Genomic DNA, 20,872 nt, shown 5'->3' on the forward strand with positions numbered 1-20,872 from the left:
GGAGTGAAAAAGATTTTGTGTGATCGGGGCCTGAACATGCAGGAGGGTGAAAGGAGGGCAAGAAATAGAGTGAATTGGAGTCATGTGGTATACAGGGGTTGACGTGCTGTCAGTGGATTGAATCAGGGCATGTGAAGCGTCTGGGGTAAATCATGGAAAGCTGTGTAGGTATGTATATTTGCGTGTGTGGACGTGTGTATGTACATGTGTATGGGGGGGGGGGGGTTGGGCCATTTCTTTCGTCTGTTTCCTTGCGCTACCTCGCAAACGCGGGAGACAGCGACAAAGTATAAAAAAAAAAAAAAAAAAAAAAAAAAATATATATATATATATATATATATATATATATATATATATATATATATATATATATATATATATATATATATATATATATATATGATACAGCGCTTGTGGCGGATTCATGTGAGAAACTGCAGAAGCTGGTGACGGAGTTTGGTAAAGTGTGTGGAAGAAGAAAGTTGAGAGTAAATGTGAAGAAGAGCAAGGTTATTAGGTACAGTAGGGTTGAGGGTCAAGTTAATTGGGAGGTGAGTTTGAATGGAGAAAAACTGGAGGAAGTGAAGTGTTTTAGATATCTGGGAGTGGATCTGTCAGCGGATAGAACCATGGAAGCGGAAGTGGATCATAGGGTGGGGGAGGGGGCGAAAATTTTGGGAGCCTTGAAAAATGTGTGGAAGTCGAGAACATTATCCCGGAAAGCAAAAATGGGTATGTTTGAAGGAATAGTGGTGCCAACAACGTTGTATGGTTGCGAGGCGTGGGCTATGGATAGAGTTGTGCGCAGGAGGATGGATGTGCTGGAAATGAGATGTTTGAGGACAATGTGTTGTGTGAGGTGGTTTGATCGAGTAAGTAACGTAAGGGTAAGAGAGATGTGTGGAAATAAAAAGAGCGTGGTTGAGAGAGCAGAAGAGGGTGTTTTGAAGTGGTTTGGGCACATGGAGAGAATGAGTGAGGAAAGATTGACCAAGAGGATATATGTGTCGGAGGTGGAGGGAACGAGGAGAAGAGGGAGACCAAATTGGAGTTGGAAAGATGGAGTGAAAAGGATTTTGTGTGATCGGGGCCTGAACATGCAGGAGGGTGAAAGGAGGGCAAGGAATAGAGTGAATTGGAGCGATGTGGTATACAGGGGTTGACGTGCTGTCAGTGGATTGAATCAGGGCATGTGAAGCGTCCGGGGTAAACCATGGAAAGCTGTGTAGGTATGTATATTTGCGTGTGTGGACGTGTGTATGTACATGTGTATGGTGGGGGTTGGGCCATTTCTTTTCGTCTGTTTCCTTGCGCTACCTCGCAAACGCGGGAGACAGCGACGAGGTATAAAAAAAAAAAAAAAACATATGCAAATTATATATCATATGTATATAATACTATTATAGCCTTAGTAGATATGTTCCTCCACTCTGATCATATTATGATCACCAAAGTTGTCATGGAATGCAATGCCTTTGCTAACAACAGTAGAATTTCCTTCAATGATTGGCAACTAGTAAGACTTGTGGATGCCATGTTTCCACATGATTTTCCTTTAATCAGTTCAGCATGCTCGACATATCCCAGATTTTCATCAGTCTGTCTTGTCCAACGGTAAGTAGAAGACCAGCTTCCTCATCCAGATCCATGCTGACTATGTTGTGTTTTGCCTCATGGAACTTGGCAAGGAAAGACCGATCTTGATCAGATATGATTGAGTGGCAACTGTCACAGACTCTAACATCAAACTCAAAGCCCATGACAGGGATGCAAGACCTTTTGCTGCTGCAACTATCACATATTGTTTTTCCACATTTACTGCAATGGTGCTGACGTAGACCTATTTGCTTTTGGTCTACCATAGCTCTAATGTTCCAGAAGAATGGACGGCCACAGTACTGACATGAATCAGCTTCTACCCACTCTGGAGTCTCCTCTCAGCTTGCATTCATGTCCCAAAACACAACAGATGCATCTTCACCACCAGAGATCAGCTGATGACCTTTCTTTCCATACAAAACGGAAGAGACTTTCCTCGTGTGTCCCTGAAGTTCAAAAGCAGTTCCCATCCCACGACCAATGTCATATACTATGACCGACTGGTCAAAAGATCCAGAAAAAAGGGGCTGACGGTCTACATCCCAAGCAATGGACCGTATAGATCCATTATGACTCCAATATATATATATTTATATATATATATATATATATATATATATATATATATATATATATATATATATATATATATATATATATATATATATATATATATATATATATGTATATATATATATATATATATATATATATATATATATATATATATATATATATATATATATATATATATATATATATATATATATATATAGTGGTTCCAACAATATTGTATGGTTGCGAGGCGTGGGCTATGGATAAAGGTGTGCGCAGGAGGGTGGATGTGCTGGAAATGAGATGTTTGAGGACAATATGTGGTGAGAGGTGGTTTGATCAAGTAAGTAATGTAAGGGTATGAGAGATGGGTGGAAATAAAAAGAGTATGGTTGAGACAGCAGAAGAGGGCGTTTTGAAATGGTTTGGGCCCATGGAGAGAATAAGTGAGGAAAAATTGACCAAAGGGGATATATATGTCGGAGGTGGAGGGAACGAGGAGAAGCGGGAGACCAAATTGGAGGTGGAAAGATGGAGTGAAAAAGATTTTGAATGATCGGAGCCTGAACATGCAGGAGGGGGAAAGGCGGGCAAGGAATAGAGTGAATTGGATTGATGTGGTATACTGGAGTCGACGTGCTGTCAATGGATTGAATCAGGGCATGTGAAGCGTCTGGGGTAAGCCATGGAAAGTTGTGTGGGGCCTGGATGTGGAAAGGGAGCTGTAGTTTCGGGCATTATTGCATGACAGCTAGAGACTGAGTATGAACGAATGGGGCCTTTACATATGTATATACATACACGTGTATGTATATACATGTATATACATACACGTACATACATGTATATATGTATATACACATGTATATACATACACGTCCACACGCACAAATATACATACCCATACATCTCAATGTACACATATATATGCACACACAGACACATACATATATACACATGCACACAATTCACACTGTCTGCCTTTATTCATTCCCCTCGCCACCTTGCCACACATGGAATAACATACCCCTCTCCCCTTATGTGTGCGAGGTATCGCTAGGAAAAGACAACAAAGGCCCCATTCGTTCAAACTCAGTCTCTAGCTGTCATGTAATAATGCACCGAAACTACAGCTCCCTTTCCACATCCAGGCCCCACAGAACTTTCCATGGTTTACCCCAGACACTTCACATGCCCTGGTTCAATCCATTGACAGCACATCGATCCCGGTATACCACATCATTCCAATTCACTCTATTCCTTGCCCGCCTTTCACCCTCCTTCATGTTCAGGCCCCGATCACTCAAAATCTTTTTCCCTCCATCTTTCCACCTCCAATTTGGTCTTCCACTTCTCCTCGTTCCCTCCACCTCTGACATATATATACTTTTGGTCAATCTTTCCTCACTCATTCTCTCCATGTGACCAAACCATTTCAAAACACCCTCCTCTGCTCTCTCAACCACACTCTTTTTATACCCACACATATCTCTCACCCTTACATTACTTACTCGATCAAACCACCTCACACCACATACTGTCCTCAAACACCTCATTTCCAGCACATCCGCCCTCCTGCGCACAACTCTATCCATAGCCACGCCTCGCAAACATACAACATTGTTGGAAACCACTATTCTTTCAAACATACCCATTTTTCTTTCCGAGATAATGTTCTCAACTTCCACACATTCTTCATGGCTCACAGAATTAACGCCCCCTCCCCCACCCTATGATTCACTTCCGCTTCCATGGTTCCATCCGCTGCCAAATCCACACCCAGATATCAAAAACACTTCACTTCCTCCAGTTTTTCTCCATTCAAACTCACCTCCCAATTAACTTCACCCTCAACCCAATTGTACCTAACAACCTTGGTCTTAAACACATTTACTCTCAAATCTCTTCTTACATAAACTTTACCAAAGTCAGTCACCAGCTTCTGCAGTTTCTCACATGAATCAGCCACCAGCGCCGTATCATCAGCGAACAACAACTGACTCACTTCCCAAGCTCTCTCATCCCCAACAGACTGCATACTTGCCCGTCTTTCCAAAACTCGTGCATTCACCTCCCTAACAACCCCATCCATCAACAAATTAAATAACCATGGAGACATCACACACCCCTGCCGCAAACCTACATTCACTGAGAACCAATCACTTTCCTCTCTTCCTACACGTACACATGCCTTACATCCTCGATAAAAACTTTTCACTGCTTCTAACAACTTGCCTCCCACACCATATATTCTAAATACCTTCCACAGAACATCTCTATTAACTCTATCATATGCCTTCTCCAGATCCATAGATGCTACATACAAATCCGTCTGCTTTTCTAAGTATTTTTCACCTACATTCTTGAAAGCAAACTCCTGATCCACACATCCTCTACCACTTCTGAATCCACACTGCTCTTCCCCAATCTGATGCTCTGTACATGCCCTCACCCCCTCAGTCAATACCCTCCCATATGATTTACCAGGAATACTCAAAAAACTTATACCTCTGTAATTTGAGCACTCACTCTTATCCCCTTTGCCTTTGTTCAATGGCGCTATGCAAGCATTCCACCAATCCTCAGGCACCTCACCATGAATCATTCATACATTAAATAACCTTACCAACCAGTCAACAATACAGTTATCCCCTTTTTTAAGGGGAAACCACGCGGGGAGGGCTCATCCTCCTCGAAGGCTCAGACTGGGGTGTCTAAATGTATGTGAATGTAACCAAGATGAATAAAATGGAGAGAGATGTATTATGTTTCAGGTAAGTAGCCTGGATGTTTTTGCTCCGAGTGAGACGAAGCTCAAGGGGAAAGGGGAAGAGTGGTTTGGGAATGTTTTGGGAGTAAAGTCAGGGGTTGGTGAGAGAACAAGAGCATAGGAAGTAGTAGGACTACTGAAACAGGAGTTGTGGGAGTATATGATATACTATAAGAAAGTAGACTCGAGATTGATATGGTTAAAACTGAAAATGGATTGAGAGAGACGGGTGATTATTAGTGGCCATGCACCTGGGCATAGAAGAAAGATCATGAGAGGCAAGTGTTTTAGGAGCAGCTGAGTGACTGTTTTAGAAGTTTTGATGCACGAATTCGGGTTATAATGATCGGTGATTTGAATGCAAAGGTGCGTAATGTAGCAGTTGAGGGAATATTCGGTGTACATGGGGTTTTCAGTGCTGTAAGTGAAAATGGTCGAGCTTTTAGATTTCTGTGCTGAAAAAGGACTCTTGATTGGGAATACTTGGTTTAATAATAGACTTATACATAAGTATTAGTACGTAAGTAAGAGAGATGGCCAGAAAGCGTTATTGGATTGCATGTTAAGTGAAAAGCGTGTGAAAGAGAGACTTTTGGATGTTAATGTGGTGAAAGGTGCAACTGGAGGGATGTCTGATCATTTTCTTGTGGAGGCGAAGGTGAAGATTTTTAGAGGTTTTCAGAAAAGAAGTGAGAATGTTGGGGTGAAGAGAGTGGTGAGAGTAAGTGAGCTTGAGAAGGAGACTTGTGTGGGGAAGTACTAGGAGAGACTGAGTACAGAATGGAAAATGGTGAGAGCAAAGTACGTAATGGAATTGGGGAAGGAATGTGGTGTATTTAGGGAAGCAGTGATGGTTTGGGCAAAAGATGCTTGTGGCATGTGAAGCGTGAGAGGTGGGCAAATTAGAATGGGTAGTGGGTGGTAGGATGAAGAAGTAAGATTATTAGTGAAAGAGAAGAGAGAGACATTTGGACGATTTTTACAGCGAGATAGTGCAAAAGACTGGGAGATGTACAAAGGAAAGAGGAAGGAGGTCAAGAGAACGTTGCTAGAGGTGAAAAAAGAGGGAGAATGAGAGTTGGAGTGAGAGATTATCATTACATTTTAGGGAGAATAAAAAGATGTTTTGGAAGGAGGTAAATATAGTGCGTAAGAGAAGAGAACAAATGTGAACATCGGTGAAGGGGGCTAATGGAGAGGTAATAACAAGTAGTGCTGATATGAGAAGGAGATGGAATGAGTATTTTGAAGGATTCTTGAATATGTTAGATGTTAGAGTGGTAGATATAGGTTGTTTTGGTCCAAGTGGTGTGCAAAGAGAGAGGGTTGTGGAGAATGATTTTGTAAACAGAGAAGTGGTGAAAGCTTTGCGAAAAATGAAAGCCTACAAGGCAGCGGGTGTGGATGGTAATGCAGTGGAATCTATCAAAAAATAGGTGACTGTGTCGTTGACTGGCTGGTAAGGATATTTAATGTATGTATGGCTCATGGCGAAGTGCCTGAGGATTGGCGGAATGCTTGCATAGTCCATTGTACAAAGGCAAAGAGGATAAAGGTGAGTGTTCAAATTACAGAGGTATAAGTTTATTGACTATTCTTGTGAAATTGTATGGGAGGATATTAATTGAGAGGGTAAAGACATGTACAGTGCATCAGACTGGGGAAGAGCAGTGTGGTTCCAGAAGTGGTAGAGGATGTGTGGAAAAGGTGCTTGCTTTAAAGAATGCATGTGAGAAATACTTAGAAAAACAAATGGATCTATATGTAGCATTTATGAATCTGGAGAAGGCATATGATGGAGTTGATAGAGATGCTCTGTGAAAGGCATTGTGAATTTATGGTATGGGAGGTAAGTTGGTAAAAACAGTGAAAAGTATTTATCGCGGACGTAAGGCATGTGTGCGAGTAGGCAGAGAGGAAAGTGATTAGTTCTCAGGGAATATCGGTTTGCGGTAAGGTTGCGTGATGTCTCAATGGTTGTTTAATATGTTTATGGATGGGGTTGTAAGGGAGGTGAATGCAAGAGTTTTGGAGAGAGGGGCAAGTATGCAGTCTGTTGTTAATGAGAGGGCTTGGCAAGTGAGTCAGTTGTTGTTTGTTGATGATACAACCCTGGTGGCTGATACGGGTGAGAAACTGGAGAAGTGGATGACTGAGTTTGGTAAAGTGTGTGAAAAAGAAAGCTGAAAATAAATGTGAATAAAAGGAATATCATATGGTACAGTAGGGTTGAGGGACAAGTAAATTGGGAGGCAAGTTTGAATGGAGAAAAACTGGAGGTAATAAAGTGTTTTAGACATCTGGGAGTGGATTTGGCAGTGGATGGAACCTTGGAAGCGGAAATGAGTCTCATGGTGGGGAAGGGGGCGAAAGTTTTAGGAGCGTTGAAAAATGTGTGGAAGGCGAGAACAGTATCTGGGAAAGCAAAAATGGATATGTTTGAAGGAATAGTGGTTCCAACAATGTTATATGGTTCGAGGCGTAGGCTATAGGTAGGGTTGTGCGGAGGAGGGTAGATATGTTGGAATTGAGATGTTTGAGGACAATATGTCGTGTGAGGTGGTTTGATCGAATAACTATTGAAAGGGTAAGAGAGATGTGTTGTATTAAAAGAGTGTGGGTGAGAGAGCAGAAGAGATTGTTTTGAAATGGTTTGGTCACATGGTGGATTGACAAAGGTGAAGGGAAGAAGGAAAGCGGGAGACGAAATTGGAGGTGGAAAGATGGAGTGAATAAGATCATGAGCGATCGGGGCCTGAACGTGCAGGAGGGTGAAAGGCGTGCAGAAAATAGAGTGAAATGGAACGATGTTGTATACCGGGGTCGACGTGCTGTCAGTGGATTGAACCAGGGCATGTGAAGCGTCTGGGGTAAACCATGGAAAGTTTTGTGGGTCAGGTTGTGGAAAGGGAGCTGTGGTTTCGGTGCATTATACATGACAGCTAGAGACTGAGTGTGAACGAATGTGGCCTTTGTTGTCTTTTGATAGCGCTACCTCGCACACATGCGTGGTGGAGGTTGTTGTCATTTCATATTGACGGGGTGGCGACGGGAGTGAATAAGGGCAGACAGCATGAATTATGTACATGTGTATATATATATATGTCTGTGTGTGTATATATATGTATACGTCGAGATGTATAGGTATGTATATGTGCGTGTGTGGACGTGTATGTATATATTATATATGTATATATTATATATTATACTATGACAGAGTCTCTCGCATTAGTGAGGTAGCGCAAGGAAACAGAAGAAACCATGGCCCAACCCACCCACATACACATATATATACACATAATACATGTGTATGGGGGTGGGTTGGCCCATTGTTTCGTCTGTTTCCTTGCGCTACCTCACTAATGCGAGAGACAGTGTCATAATATATATATATATATATATATATATATATATATATATATATATATATATATATATATATATATATATATATATATATATATATATATATATATATATATATATATATATATATATATATATATATATATATATATATATATATATATATATATATATATATATATATATATATATATATATATATATATATATATATATATATATATATATATATATATATATATATATATATATATATATATATACATATATATATATATATATATATATATATATATATATATATATATATATATATATATATATATATATATATATATATATATATGTATATATATATATATATATATATATATATATATATATATATATATTTTTTTTTTTTTTTTTTTCAAACTATTCGCCATTTCCCGCGTTAGCGAGGTAGCGTTAAGAACAGAGAACTGGGCCACTGAGGGAATATCCTCACCTGGCCCCCTTCTCTGTTCCTTCTTTTGGAAAATTACAAAAAAAAAAAAAAAAAAAAAAAAAAAAAAAAAAAACCATGGAAAGCTGTGTAGGTATGTATATTTGCGTGTGTGGACGTATGTATATACATGTGTATGGGGGGGGGGGGCTGTTGGGCCATTTCTTTCGTCTGTTTCCTTGCGCTACCTCGCAAACGCGGGAGACAGCGACAAAAAAAAAAATATATATATATATATATATATATATATATATATATATATATATGTATGTATATATATATATATATTTTTTTTCTTTTTTTTTTTCATACTATTCGCCATTTCCCGCATCAGCGAGGTAGCGCCAAGAACAGAGGACTGGGCCTCTGAGGGAACATCCTCACCCGGCCCCCCTCTCTGTTCCTTCTCTTGGGAAAAAAAAAAAAAAAAAAAGCTCTCTCATCCTCAACAGATTTCATACTTGCCCCTCTTTCCAAAACTTTCCAACAATGTTGTATGGTTGCGAGGCGTGGGCTATGGATAGAGTTGTGCGCAGGAGGGTGGATGTACTGAAAATGAGATGTTTGAGGACAATGTGTGGTGTGAGGTGGTTTGATCGAGTAAGTAATGTAAGGGTAAGAGAGATGTGTGGAAATAAAAAGAGTGTGGTTGAGAGAGCAGAAGAGGGTGTTTTGAAATGGTTTGGGCAATTGGAGAGAATGAGTGAGGAAAGATTGACCAAGAGGATATATATGTCGGAGGTGGAGGGAACGAGGAGAAGTGGGAGACCAAATTGGAGGTGGAAAGATGGAGTGAAAAAGATTTTGAGTGATCGGGGCCTGAACATGCAGGAGGGTGAATGGCGGGCAAGGAATAGAGTGAATTGGATCGATGTGGTATACCGGGGTTGACTTGCTGTCAGTGGATTGAATCAGGGCATGTGAAGCGTCTGGGGTAAACCATGGAAAGTTGTGTGGGGCTTGGATGTGGAAAGGGAGCTGTGGTTTCGGGTATTGTTGCATGACAGCTGGAGACTGAGTGTGAACGAATGGGGCCTTTGTTATCTTTTTCTAGCGACTACCTCGCACACATAAGGGGGGAGGGGGATGGTATTCCATGTGTGGCAAGGTGGCGATGGGAATGAATAAAGGCAGACAGTGTGAATTGTGTGCATGGGTATATATGTATGTGTCTGTGTGTGTATATATATGTGTACATTGAGATGTATAGGTATGTATATTTGCGTGTGTGGACGTGTGTGTATATACATGTGTATGGGGGTGGGTTGGGCCATTTCTTTCTTCTGCTTCCTTGCGCTACCTCGCAAATGCGGGAGACAGCGACAAAGCAAAATAAATAAATAAATATATATATATATATATATATATATATATATATATATATATATATATAAATGGTGAAGAGCTTGTAGATTTATGTGCTGAAAAAGGACTGATGATTGGGAATACCTGGTTTAAAAAGCGAGATATACATAAGTATACTTATGTAAGTAGGAGAGATGGCCAGAGAGCGTTATTGGATTACGTGTTAATTGACAGGCGTGCGAAAGAGAGACTTTTGGATGTTAATGTGCTGAGAGGTGCAACTGGAGGGATGTCTGATCATTATCTTGTGGAGGCTAAGGTGAAGATTTGTATGGGTTTTCAGAAAAGAAGAGTGTATGTTGGGGTGAAGAGGGTGGTGAGAGTAAGTGAGCTTGAGAAGGAGACCTGTGTGAGGAAGTACCAGGAGAGACTGAGTACAGAATGGAAAAAGGTGAGAACAATGGAAGCAAGGGGAGTGGGGGAGGAATGGGATGTATTTAGGGAATCAGTGATGGATTGCGCAAAAGATGCTTGTGGCATGAGAAGAGTGGGAGGTGGGTTGATTAGAAAGGGTAGTGAGTGGTGGGATGAAGAAGTAAGAGTATTAGTGAAAGAGAAGAGAGAGGCATTTGGACGATTTTTGCAGGGAAAAAATGCAATTGAGTGGGAGATGTATAAAAGAAAGAGACAGGAGGTCAAGAGAAAGGTGCAAGAGGTGAAAAAAAGGGCAAATGAGAGTTGGGGTGAGAGAGTATCATTAAATTTTAGGGAGAATAAAAAGATGTTCTGGAAAGAGGTAAATAAAGTGCGTAAGACAAGGGAGCAAATGGGAACTTCAGTGAAGGGCGCAAATGGGGAGGTGATAACAAGTAGTGGTGATGTGAGAAGGAGATGGAGTGAGTATTTTGAAGGTTTGCTGAATGTGTTTGATGATAGAGTGGCAGATATAGGGTGTTTTGGTCGAGGTGGTGTGCAAAGTGAGAGGGTTAGGGAAAATGATTTGGTAAACAGAGAAGAGGTAGTGAAAGCTTTGCGGAAGATGAAAGCCGGCAAGGCAGCAGGTTTGGATGGTATTGCAGTGGAATTTATTAAAAAAGGGGGTGACTGTATTGTTGACTGGTTGGTAAGGTTATTTAATGTATGTATGACTCATGGTGAGGTGCCTGAGGATTGGCGGAATGCGTGCATAGTGCCATTGTACAAAGGCAAAGGGGATAAGAGTGAGTGCTCAAATTACAGAGGTATAAGTTTGTTGAGTATTCCTGGTAAATTAATAGGGAGGGTATTGATTGAGAGGGTGAAGGCATGTACAGAGCATCAGATTGGGGAAGAGCAGTGTGGTTTCAGAAGTGGTAGAGGATGTGTGGATCAGGTGTTTGCTTTGAAGAATGTATGTGAGAAATACTTAGAAAAGCAAATGGATTTGTATGTAGCATTTATGGATCTGGAGAAGGCATATGATAGAGTTGATAGAGATGCTCTGTGGAAGGTATTAAGAATATGTGGTGTGGGAGGAAAGTTGTTAGAAGCAGTGAAAAGTTTTTATCGATGATGTAAGGCATGTGTACGTGTAGGAAGAGAGGAAAGTGATTGGTTCTCAGTGAATGTAGGTTTGCGGCAGGGGTGTGTGATGTCTCCATGGTTGTTTAATTTGTTTATGGATGGGGTTGTTAGGGAGGTAAATGCAAGAGTTTTGGAAAGAGGGGCAAGTATGAAGTCTGTTGGGGATGAGAGAGCTTGGGAAGTGAGTCAGTTGTTGTTCGCTGATGATACAGCGCTGGTGGCTGATTCATGTGAGAAACTGCAGAAACTGGAGACTGAGTTTGGTAAAGTGTGTGGAAGAAGAAAGTTAAGAGTAAATGTGAATAAGAGCAAGGTTATTAGGTCCAGTAGGGTTGAGGGTCAAGTCAATTGGGAGGTGAGTTTGAATGGAGAAAAACTGGAGGAAGTGAAGTGTTTTAGATATCTGGGAGTGGATCTGGCAGCGGATGGAACCATGGAAGCGGAAGTGGATCATAGGGTGGGGGAGGGGGCGAAAATTCTGGGGGCCTTGAAGAATGTGTGGAAGTCGAGAACATTATCTCGGAAAGCAAAAATGGGTATGTTTGAAGGAATAGTGGTTCCAACAATGTTGTATGGTTGCGAGGCGTGGGCTATGGATAGAGTTGTGCGCAGGAGGATGGATGTGCTGGAAATGAGATGTTTGAGGACAATGTGTGGTGTGAGGTGGTTTGATCGAGTGATTAACGTAAGGGTAAGAGAGATGTGTGGAAATAAAAAGAGCGTGGTTGAGAGAGCAGAAGAGGGTGTTTTGAAGTGGTTTGGGCACATGGAGAGGATGAGTGAGGAAAGATTGACCAAGAGGATATATGTGTCGGAGGTGGAGGGAACAAGGAGAAGAGGGAGAGCAAATTGGAGGTGGAAAGATGGAGTGAAAAATATTTTGTGTGATCGGGGCCTGAACATGCAGGAGGGTGAAAGGAGGGCAAGGAATAGAGTGAATTGGAGCGATGTGGTATACCGGGGTTGACGTGCTGTCAGTGGATTGAATCAATGCATGTGAAGCGCCATGGAAAGCTGTGTAGGTATGTATATTTGCGTGTGTGGACGTATGTATATACATGTGTATGGGGGGGGGGTTGGGCCATTTCTTTCGTCTGTTTCCTTGCGCTACCTCGCAAACGCGGGAGACAGCTACAAAGTATAATAAAAAAAAAAAATAAAAAAAATATATATATATATATATATATATATATATATATATATAGAGTTGATAGAGATGCTCTGTGGAAGGTATTAAGAATATATGGTGTGGGAGGCAAGTTGTTAGAAGCAGTGAAAAGTTTTTATCGAGGATGTAAGGCATGTGTACGTGTAGGAAGAGAGGAAAGTGATTGGTTCTCAGTGAATGTAGGTTTGCGGCAGGGGTGTGTGATGTCTCCATGGTTGTTTAATTTGTTTATGGATGGGGTTGTTAGGGAGGTAAATGCAAGAGTCCTGGAAAGAGGGGCAAGTATGAAGTCTGTTGGGGATGAGAGAGCTTGGGAAGTGAGTCAGTTGTTCTTCGCTGATGATACAGCGCTGGTGGCTGATTCATGTGAGACACTGCAGAAGCTGGTGACTGAGTTTGGTAAAGTGTGTGGAAGAAGAAAGTTAAGAGTAAATGTGAATAAGAGCAAGGTTATTAGGTACAGTAGGGGTGAGGGTCAAGTCAATTGGGAGGTGAGTTTGAATGGAGAAAAACTGGAGGAAGTGAAGTGTTTTAGATATCTGGGAGTGGATCTGTCAGCGGATGGAACCATGGAAGCGGAAGTGGATCATAGGGTGGGGGAGGGGGCGAAAATTTTGGGAGCCTTGAAAATGTGTGGAAGTCGAGAACATTATCTCGGAAAGCAAAAATGGGTATGTTTGAAGGAATAGTGGTTCCAACAATGTTGTATGGTTGCGAGGCGTGGGCTATGGATAGAGATGTGCGCAGGAGGATGGATGTGCTGGAAATGAGATGTTTGAGGACAATGTGTGGTGTGAGGTGGTTTGATCGAGTGAGTAACGTAAGGGTAAGAGAGATGTGTGGAAATAAAAAGAGCGTGGTTGAGAGAGCAGAAGAGGGTGTTTTGAAGTGGTTTGGGCACATGGAGAGAATGAGTGAGGAAAGATTGACCAAGAGGATATATGTGTCGGAGGTGGAGGGAACGAGGACAAGAGGGAGACCAAATTGGAGGTGGAAAGATGAGTGAAAAAGATTTTGTGTGATCGGGGCCTGAACATGCAGGAGGGTGAAAGGAGGGCAAGGAATAGAGTGAATTGGAGCGATGTGGTATACCGGGGTTGACGTGTTGTCAGTGGATTGAATCAAGGCATGTCAAGCGTCTGGGGTAAACCATGGAGAGCTGTGTAGGTATGTATATTTGCGTGTGTGGACGTATGTATATACATGTGTATGGGGGGGGGGGTTGGGCCATTTCTTTCGTCTGTTTCCTTGCGCTACCTCGCAAACGCGGGAGACAGCGACAAAGTATAATAAAAAAATATATATTGATATATATATATATTGATGATAGAGTGGCAGATATAGGGTGTTTTGGTCGAGGTGGTTTGCAAAGTGAGAGGGTTAGGGAAAATGATTTGGTAAACAGAGAAGAGGTAGTAAAAGCTTTGCGGAAGATGAGAGCCGGCAAGGCAGCAGGTTTGGATGGTATTGCAGTGGAATTTATCAAAAAAGGGGGTGACTGTATTATTGACTGGTTGGTAAGATTATTTAATGTAAATATGACTCATGGTGAGGTGCCTGAGGATTGGCGGAATGCGTGCATAGTGCCATTGTACAAAGGCAAAGGGGATAAGAGTGAGTGCTCAAATTACAGAGGTATAAGTTTGTTGAGTATTCCTGGTAAATTATATGGGAGGGTATTGATTGAGAGGGTGAAGGCATGTACAGAGCATCAGATTTGGGAAGAGCAGTGTGGTTTCAGAAGTGGTAGAGGATGTGTGGATCAGGTGTTTGCTTTGAAGAATGTATGTGAGAAATACTTAGAAAAGGAAATGGATTTGTATGTAGCATTTATGGATCTGGAGAAGGCATATGATAGAGTTGGTAGAGATGCTCTATGGAAGGTATTAAGAATATATGGTGTGGGAGGAAAGTTGTTATAAGCAGTGAAAAGTTTTTATCGAGGATGTAAGGCATGTGTACGTGTAGGAAGAGAGGAAAGTGATTGGTTCTCAGTGAATGTAGGTTTGCGGCAGGGGTGTGTGATGTCTCCATGGTTGTTTAATTTGTTTATGGATGGGGTTGTTAGTAAGGTAAATGCAAGACTTTTGGAAAGAGGGGCAAGTATGAAGTCTGTTGTGGATGAGAGAGCTTGGGAAGTGAGTCAGTTGTTGTTCGCTGATGATACAGCGCTGGTGGCTGATTCATGTGAGAAACTGCAGAAGCTGGTGACTGAGTTTGGTAAAGTGTGTGAAAGAAGAAAGTTAAGAGTAAATGTGAATAAGAGCAAGGTAATTAGGTACAGTAGGGTTGAGGGTCAAGTCAATTGGGAGGTAAGTTTGAATGGAGAAAAACTGGAGGAAGTAAAGTGTTTTAGATATGTGGGAGTGGATCTGGCAGCGGATGTAACCATGGAAGCGGAAGTAGGTCATAGGGTGGGGGAGGGGGCGAAAATTCTGGGAGACTTGAAGAATGTGTGGAAGTCGAGAACATTATCTCGGAAAGCAAAAATGGGTATGTTTGAAGGAATAGTGGTTCCAACAATGTTGTATGGTTGCGAGGCGGGGGCTATGGATAGAGTTGTGCGCAGGAGGATGGATGTGCTGGATATGAGATGTTTGAGGGCAATGCGTGGTGTGAGGTGGTTTGATCGAGTAAATAACGTAGGAGTAAGAGAGATATGTGGAAATAAAAAGAGCGTGGTTGAGAAGCAGAAGAGGGTGTTTTGAAATGGTTTGGGCACATGGAGAGAATGAGTGAGGAAAGATTAACCAAGACGATATATGTGTCGGGGTTGGAGGGAACGAGAAGTGGGAGACCAAATTAGAGGTGGAAAGATGGAGTGAAAAAGATTTTGTGTGATCGGGGCCTGAACATGCAAGGAATAGAGTGAATTGGATCGATGTGGTATACCGGGGTTAACGTGCTGTCAGTGGATTGAATCAGGGCATGTGAAGCGTCTGGGGTGAACCATGGAAAGCTGTGTAGGTATGTATATTTGTGTGTGTGGACTTGTGTGTGTATACATTGTGTATGGGGGTGGGTTGGGCCATTTCTTTCGTCTGTTTCCTTCCGCTACCTCGCAAACGCGGGAGACAGCGACAAAGGAAAAAAAAAAATATATATATATATATATATAAACATATATATATATGTATATATATATATATATATATATATATATATATATATATATATATATATATATATATATATATATATATATATATTTATATATATATATATATATATATATATATATATATATATATATATATATATATATATATATATATATATATATATATATATATATATATATATATATATATATATATATATATATATATATATATATATATATATATATATATATATATATATATATATATATATATATATATATATATATATATATATATATATATATATATATATATATATATATATATATATATATATATATATATATATAATGTTATTGAGACAGAGAGTGAGAGAATGTGTAACTATATGTTTTTACGAGGCCTGTCCTCAGAGTATTTGCATAACCCATGCGAGGCAACCAATGATCACCAGCTTAAAAGACAAAACTATTCAGATACGATTAGATATATCTATATATCTACACCTCTCATTTAAAATTCATAAGGATGATTTGGATGGAAGATGGGAGCGAAGGAAGTGTGTTTGATGGAACCCACGTTTGAGTGAGTACGCTCCACCTACCAGGCATTGCACCCACTTATCACTGTAGCCACAGCACTGGACCCCTACTATATCTCAGTGGTGTTCGAGGGAACAGTTGAAAGAAAAGGAAGAAAAGATATTAGAGATTATGCTACACAGGTGCTTCAGATGCTAAAAGAATAATGATATTCAGTGATAAACAACGAGGACAGCAATTATGAAAACTTATTTATGAAAAAGTGAACTGATGGGATGGGAAAATATACAGGGAGAAACAGGATGTTAAATATACAGTAAGAGAGCAAAGGGTGAGGTAGAAAAAAAAAATAGAGGGAGGAGGTAAGGGTATGGAGCGACGTACAATAACGAGTAGGTAGAAGGTAGCAAAGGAAAAGTCGATGGCTGAGAAGGAAATGAACTGGGACCGGTGTCAAACTTCAAAGCTTCGGGTGGGCAAGGGATCGGAATGAAATAATGAACAGGTCAGGTAAGGTCACATCAGCCAGTCACAGGACTTTGACAGAGAGGCAAGCGAAAGATACATCTGTAATGAGAGAGTTGAACAACGGTAACGGATGAAGAAGTAGCACCAAAGGGTAGACCAACACTGCTATATAAACATTACCCAGTCAGAAAATGCTCATTGGTAATATTTAGTGCCAATATACGTGGGTCCCATAATGTCTATATTCTTATTCTTAGGCATGCTTTTATAATTACATTGTGTCTATCGCCGCTGGTCAGCAATACACAGTCCCTTTTTTCCTCTCTCTTTCTCAACGCAATACTTGTGAGGACAAGAAAGAGTTAATATCAATTTGAAAATGGAAGGCAGGAGGATGATCATATCTGCTAGATTAAACAGCTTCACAATTAATTCCGATGCCTCAAGCATATATTTATAAAGTTATCCATCAGGATTTCTGTATTATTAACAATATTGGGAATATCATTACATTTATGTGTAGTATACTTTCTTTTAGCTTTTTTAAAGCGCAATCGAAAAATCAATTCTTATTTGGAAAAAAATGTGACAAACGATTTTCTTTTGTCCTTGATTTTTTCCCGAAAGCTATAAAACTTCACTCTTAACTCAACCATATTTTTTCGTCTAGTTGTTTGAACCTATTTCAACACTCACACTAACAGGACGAATAGAATAATGCTGCGCCATTGTAATGTATCTTTTATTGATGAACAGAGTTATTCTCATTCTTTTGTGTTGGATGCACGATCATCAACTCTTTGTGGATCATGGACCTAAACTTGTTTTCAATAACTACTAACAAAAAAGGGTAAGTAAACAGGAGAAAAATGCAGTTTAAATCTTAATAGAGATTTACATATACGTTATTTACATTTCCCACTGATAGTTACAATCCTCGCAACGCTTGTACATGAGCGACAGCGAGTGTGACAGAGGAACATGAACATATCACTTATAATATTCAGATCGCTGTGGTTGTCGGAAGTGTCACCAGGTCCTGGATGGGGTGGTCCCATCTACCAACACTGGCAGGAATCTGTTCAAGTTCAAACTATTGTTTATGTGTCGTGTCTCTCTGCTTTGTCTAAGGTAGAAACAAGTACATATCATGATAGTATTGTCATGTCAGACAGTCAGTAAGAAGAACAGAGAGATCTCTGGCCAAGCAAATTCTTCCTTAGTCTTGTATGTCACTTCTGTTTGGATCGTAAACGCTGAACCATATCTTGTGTCGTATAAAGAGGTATTCACGACGCCAATGATTCTTCAACGTCTCTTAAGGATTTTTCTCCGAATTTTTTCCCTCTAGGTATTGTCCCTCTACTCTGTGTATCTTATGTAATCTCTCCTCCTCCTCTCATATGAGTTTTCTAGCTATCAAACCTATTCTCTGCTCTTCTTTCGATTTAATTTCTGATGTTTATGGTCCTCTTCATTTCATCATCGGAATCTATGAGGTTTTCTTGTAATAATGCAGAAGGAATTTCTGACGTGTCTTTAACACAGAAATCATTATGAGTTGTAAGGGTTCTGATCACAGCGGCCAGAATATCTGAAGATCCCCATTTAATCGCTCTGAGCTCATGGGTCATTTCCCTATAACTGTGTATGTCAGGATTACTTTTTGATATTTGAAGCAGTCCAGCTGTGAGTGTGTCATGCTATGGGGGTCTGATGACAGCGACAGTATATCTGAAATTCCTTTGTTAGGATTTTTGTGTCTCGTGTGTCGCATTCCGACGACTGTGTGTTACAGTAATGTTTTGAAATTGAAGGCCAAGTAGTTGGCGTTGTAGGACAGAAAACACCAGAACACTAGCATGAGTGAGACAACGGTGACAGTATCTGAGATGAGTGGTTATGCCAGTCCAGGCAAGACATCAGTGTATGTAAGTCAGGAAAGAAATATTCATAATAATACCTGGTGATGCTGGCAGTTGTTCCACACCCTCAGTAAATATTACCTTGCGTGCGTGAACTATATGGAATGGTTTCATTTAATTTCGGCTTTACGTTAGAGTATTTCAAGGTTGATACTCTAAACGCATAGAAAATGTTGTATGTAGATACTTTTAAGATATCATTATTCCAAACTGAGTAACGGTATCAGAATAGGTTATTGGATTTCAGTGTAAGTACGAAAATCGTTAACAATTTTATACCATTTCAAGAGTTATATCATCATTGATAGATATTCGTATCTCAACGGAAAAATGAGTCACTCCAGATTGTTACCACAATGAACATGACATTCGAATCATTAGTCTAATAGATGATTTTCTAGGATGATATAAAGAACACAAAGTCACTTGCATGAACTTGTATCGTAAAATCATATTTTCAAAAGTAAGATACGCAAAGTTTAGGTCAACATTGCAAAAAAGATAAAGTCCTTCCCTCTTTCACCCCAACTGATATATTGGTGATACAAAGAAAACGTCAATAGGTAAGGCAAAGAAACCCAAGGAAAGAAAAATAATAATCCCAGTAACTATTGCTTCATACTATCATATGCAGCTCTGGAGTGCGTTGTTGCATGTAGATGTGCCTGGGTTGAGAGATCTTAACACTGAGAACAGCAACCACCACAGCTGCTGCCTCCGTATTCAAGTGTCCATAAAAACATATCAAATATGCTGTATGCTGTTTGCACAAGGGAGCTTTCTATTGCGTCAAGAAACGTATGGGATATTGCATGTGCGTTCGGATGGGAAGAGTGTAATGGCATTTATGACGCCCTGGAAATGTTATCAAGAAATATGCCCACGGTGGAGCAATGTACATTAGCTGACATACCTCAGGTTTATCCAAGGCGTTTCATCTTCTCAAACTACATCCTTTGTTATGATAAGAGAAGTGCATATTCTTTCTGTGGATAAAGGGTGCTGCCAGTAATTTAAGACTTTTTGAAATAAGAAAATTTGCAATATAGTTTTAAGAAGTTGATATTTGGTACTCTATCTCTCACACTCCCTTCCTCTTTTCCTCCCTCGCTCACTTCCATCATGCATAAAATACAATTGTAGCCTAAATCAATATCCGTCCAGGCCTCCATAATTCTTTGGCTTTCCCTTTATCATCCCTCAGGGATATCAAGTGTATGAAATGCATCGTTACACCCCGTGAGATGAGGTTCTCTTCCTCCCCAGGTATTTTCATGGAGTTAACCTCCAAGATATTTAACAGCAATGATGATACTGGCGATGGATGGTCACATAATACTGCATCACTCTTAAACCTGATCATATAAGCGTCAGGTAGTTCTATACCTGGTTTAGAAAGAGAGGTAGACATAACTATACCTTTGCGAGTAGGAGATATGCTGAAAGGGCATAATCAGATTACTTGTTAATTGATGGCGTGTAAAAGAGAGAATTTTGGACGCAAATGTGTTGAGAGGGGCAGCGGGAGGGATGTCTGATCACTATCTTGTGGAGGCGAAGGTGAAGATTTGCAGAGGTTTTCAAAAAAGAAGAGAGAATGTTAGAGAGAAGAGAGTGATGAGAGTAAGTGAGCTTGAAAAGGGAGGCTTGTGTGAAGAGATTGAGTGTAGAATGGTAAATGGTAAAAAGTGTGAGCTAGTGTGATGGGAGTGGGTGAGGAATGGGATCTATTTAGGTGGCATGTGCAAAAGATGCATGTGGCATGAGAAAGGTGGGAGGTGGGCGGATTAGAAAGGGTAGTGAGTGGATGGATGAAGAATAAAGTTGTTCGTGAAAGAGAAAACAGAGGTGTTTGGACGATACTTACAAGGAAGGAGAGCAGTGACTGAGAGATGTATAAGGGAAAGCGGCAGGTCAAGAGGAAGGTACAAGGTTGAAAAATCGGGCAAATGAGAGTTGGGGAGAGATTGTATCACTTAACTTTTGGGAGAATAAAAGATGTTTTAGGAGGTAAATAACGTGA

The 20,872-nt window shown here is 40.3% G+C and overlaps 1 pseudogene; it reads right to left on the reverse strand.

The window, feature by feature from the left end:
• Nucleotides 1-1,559: 1,559 nt before the first annotated feature.
• On the reverse strand, nt 1,560-18,963 carry LOC139753636 (WD repeat and FYVE domain-containing protein 2 pseudogene; annotated as a pseudogene).
• Between the last annotated feature and the right edge of the window lie 1,909 nt (nt 18,964-20,872).

Source organism: Panulirus ornatus, chromosome 15, assembly GCF_036320965.1.
Source record: "Panulirus ornatus isolate Po-2019 chromosome 15, ASM3632096v1, whole genome shotgun sequence".
Lineage (NCBI taxonomy): Eukaryota > Metazoa > Arthropoda > Malacostraca > Decapoda > Palinuridae > Panulirus > Panulirus ornatus.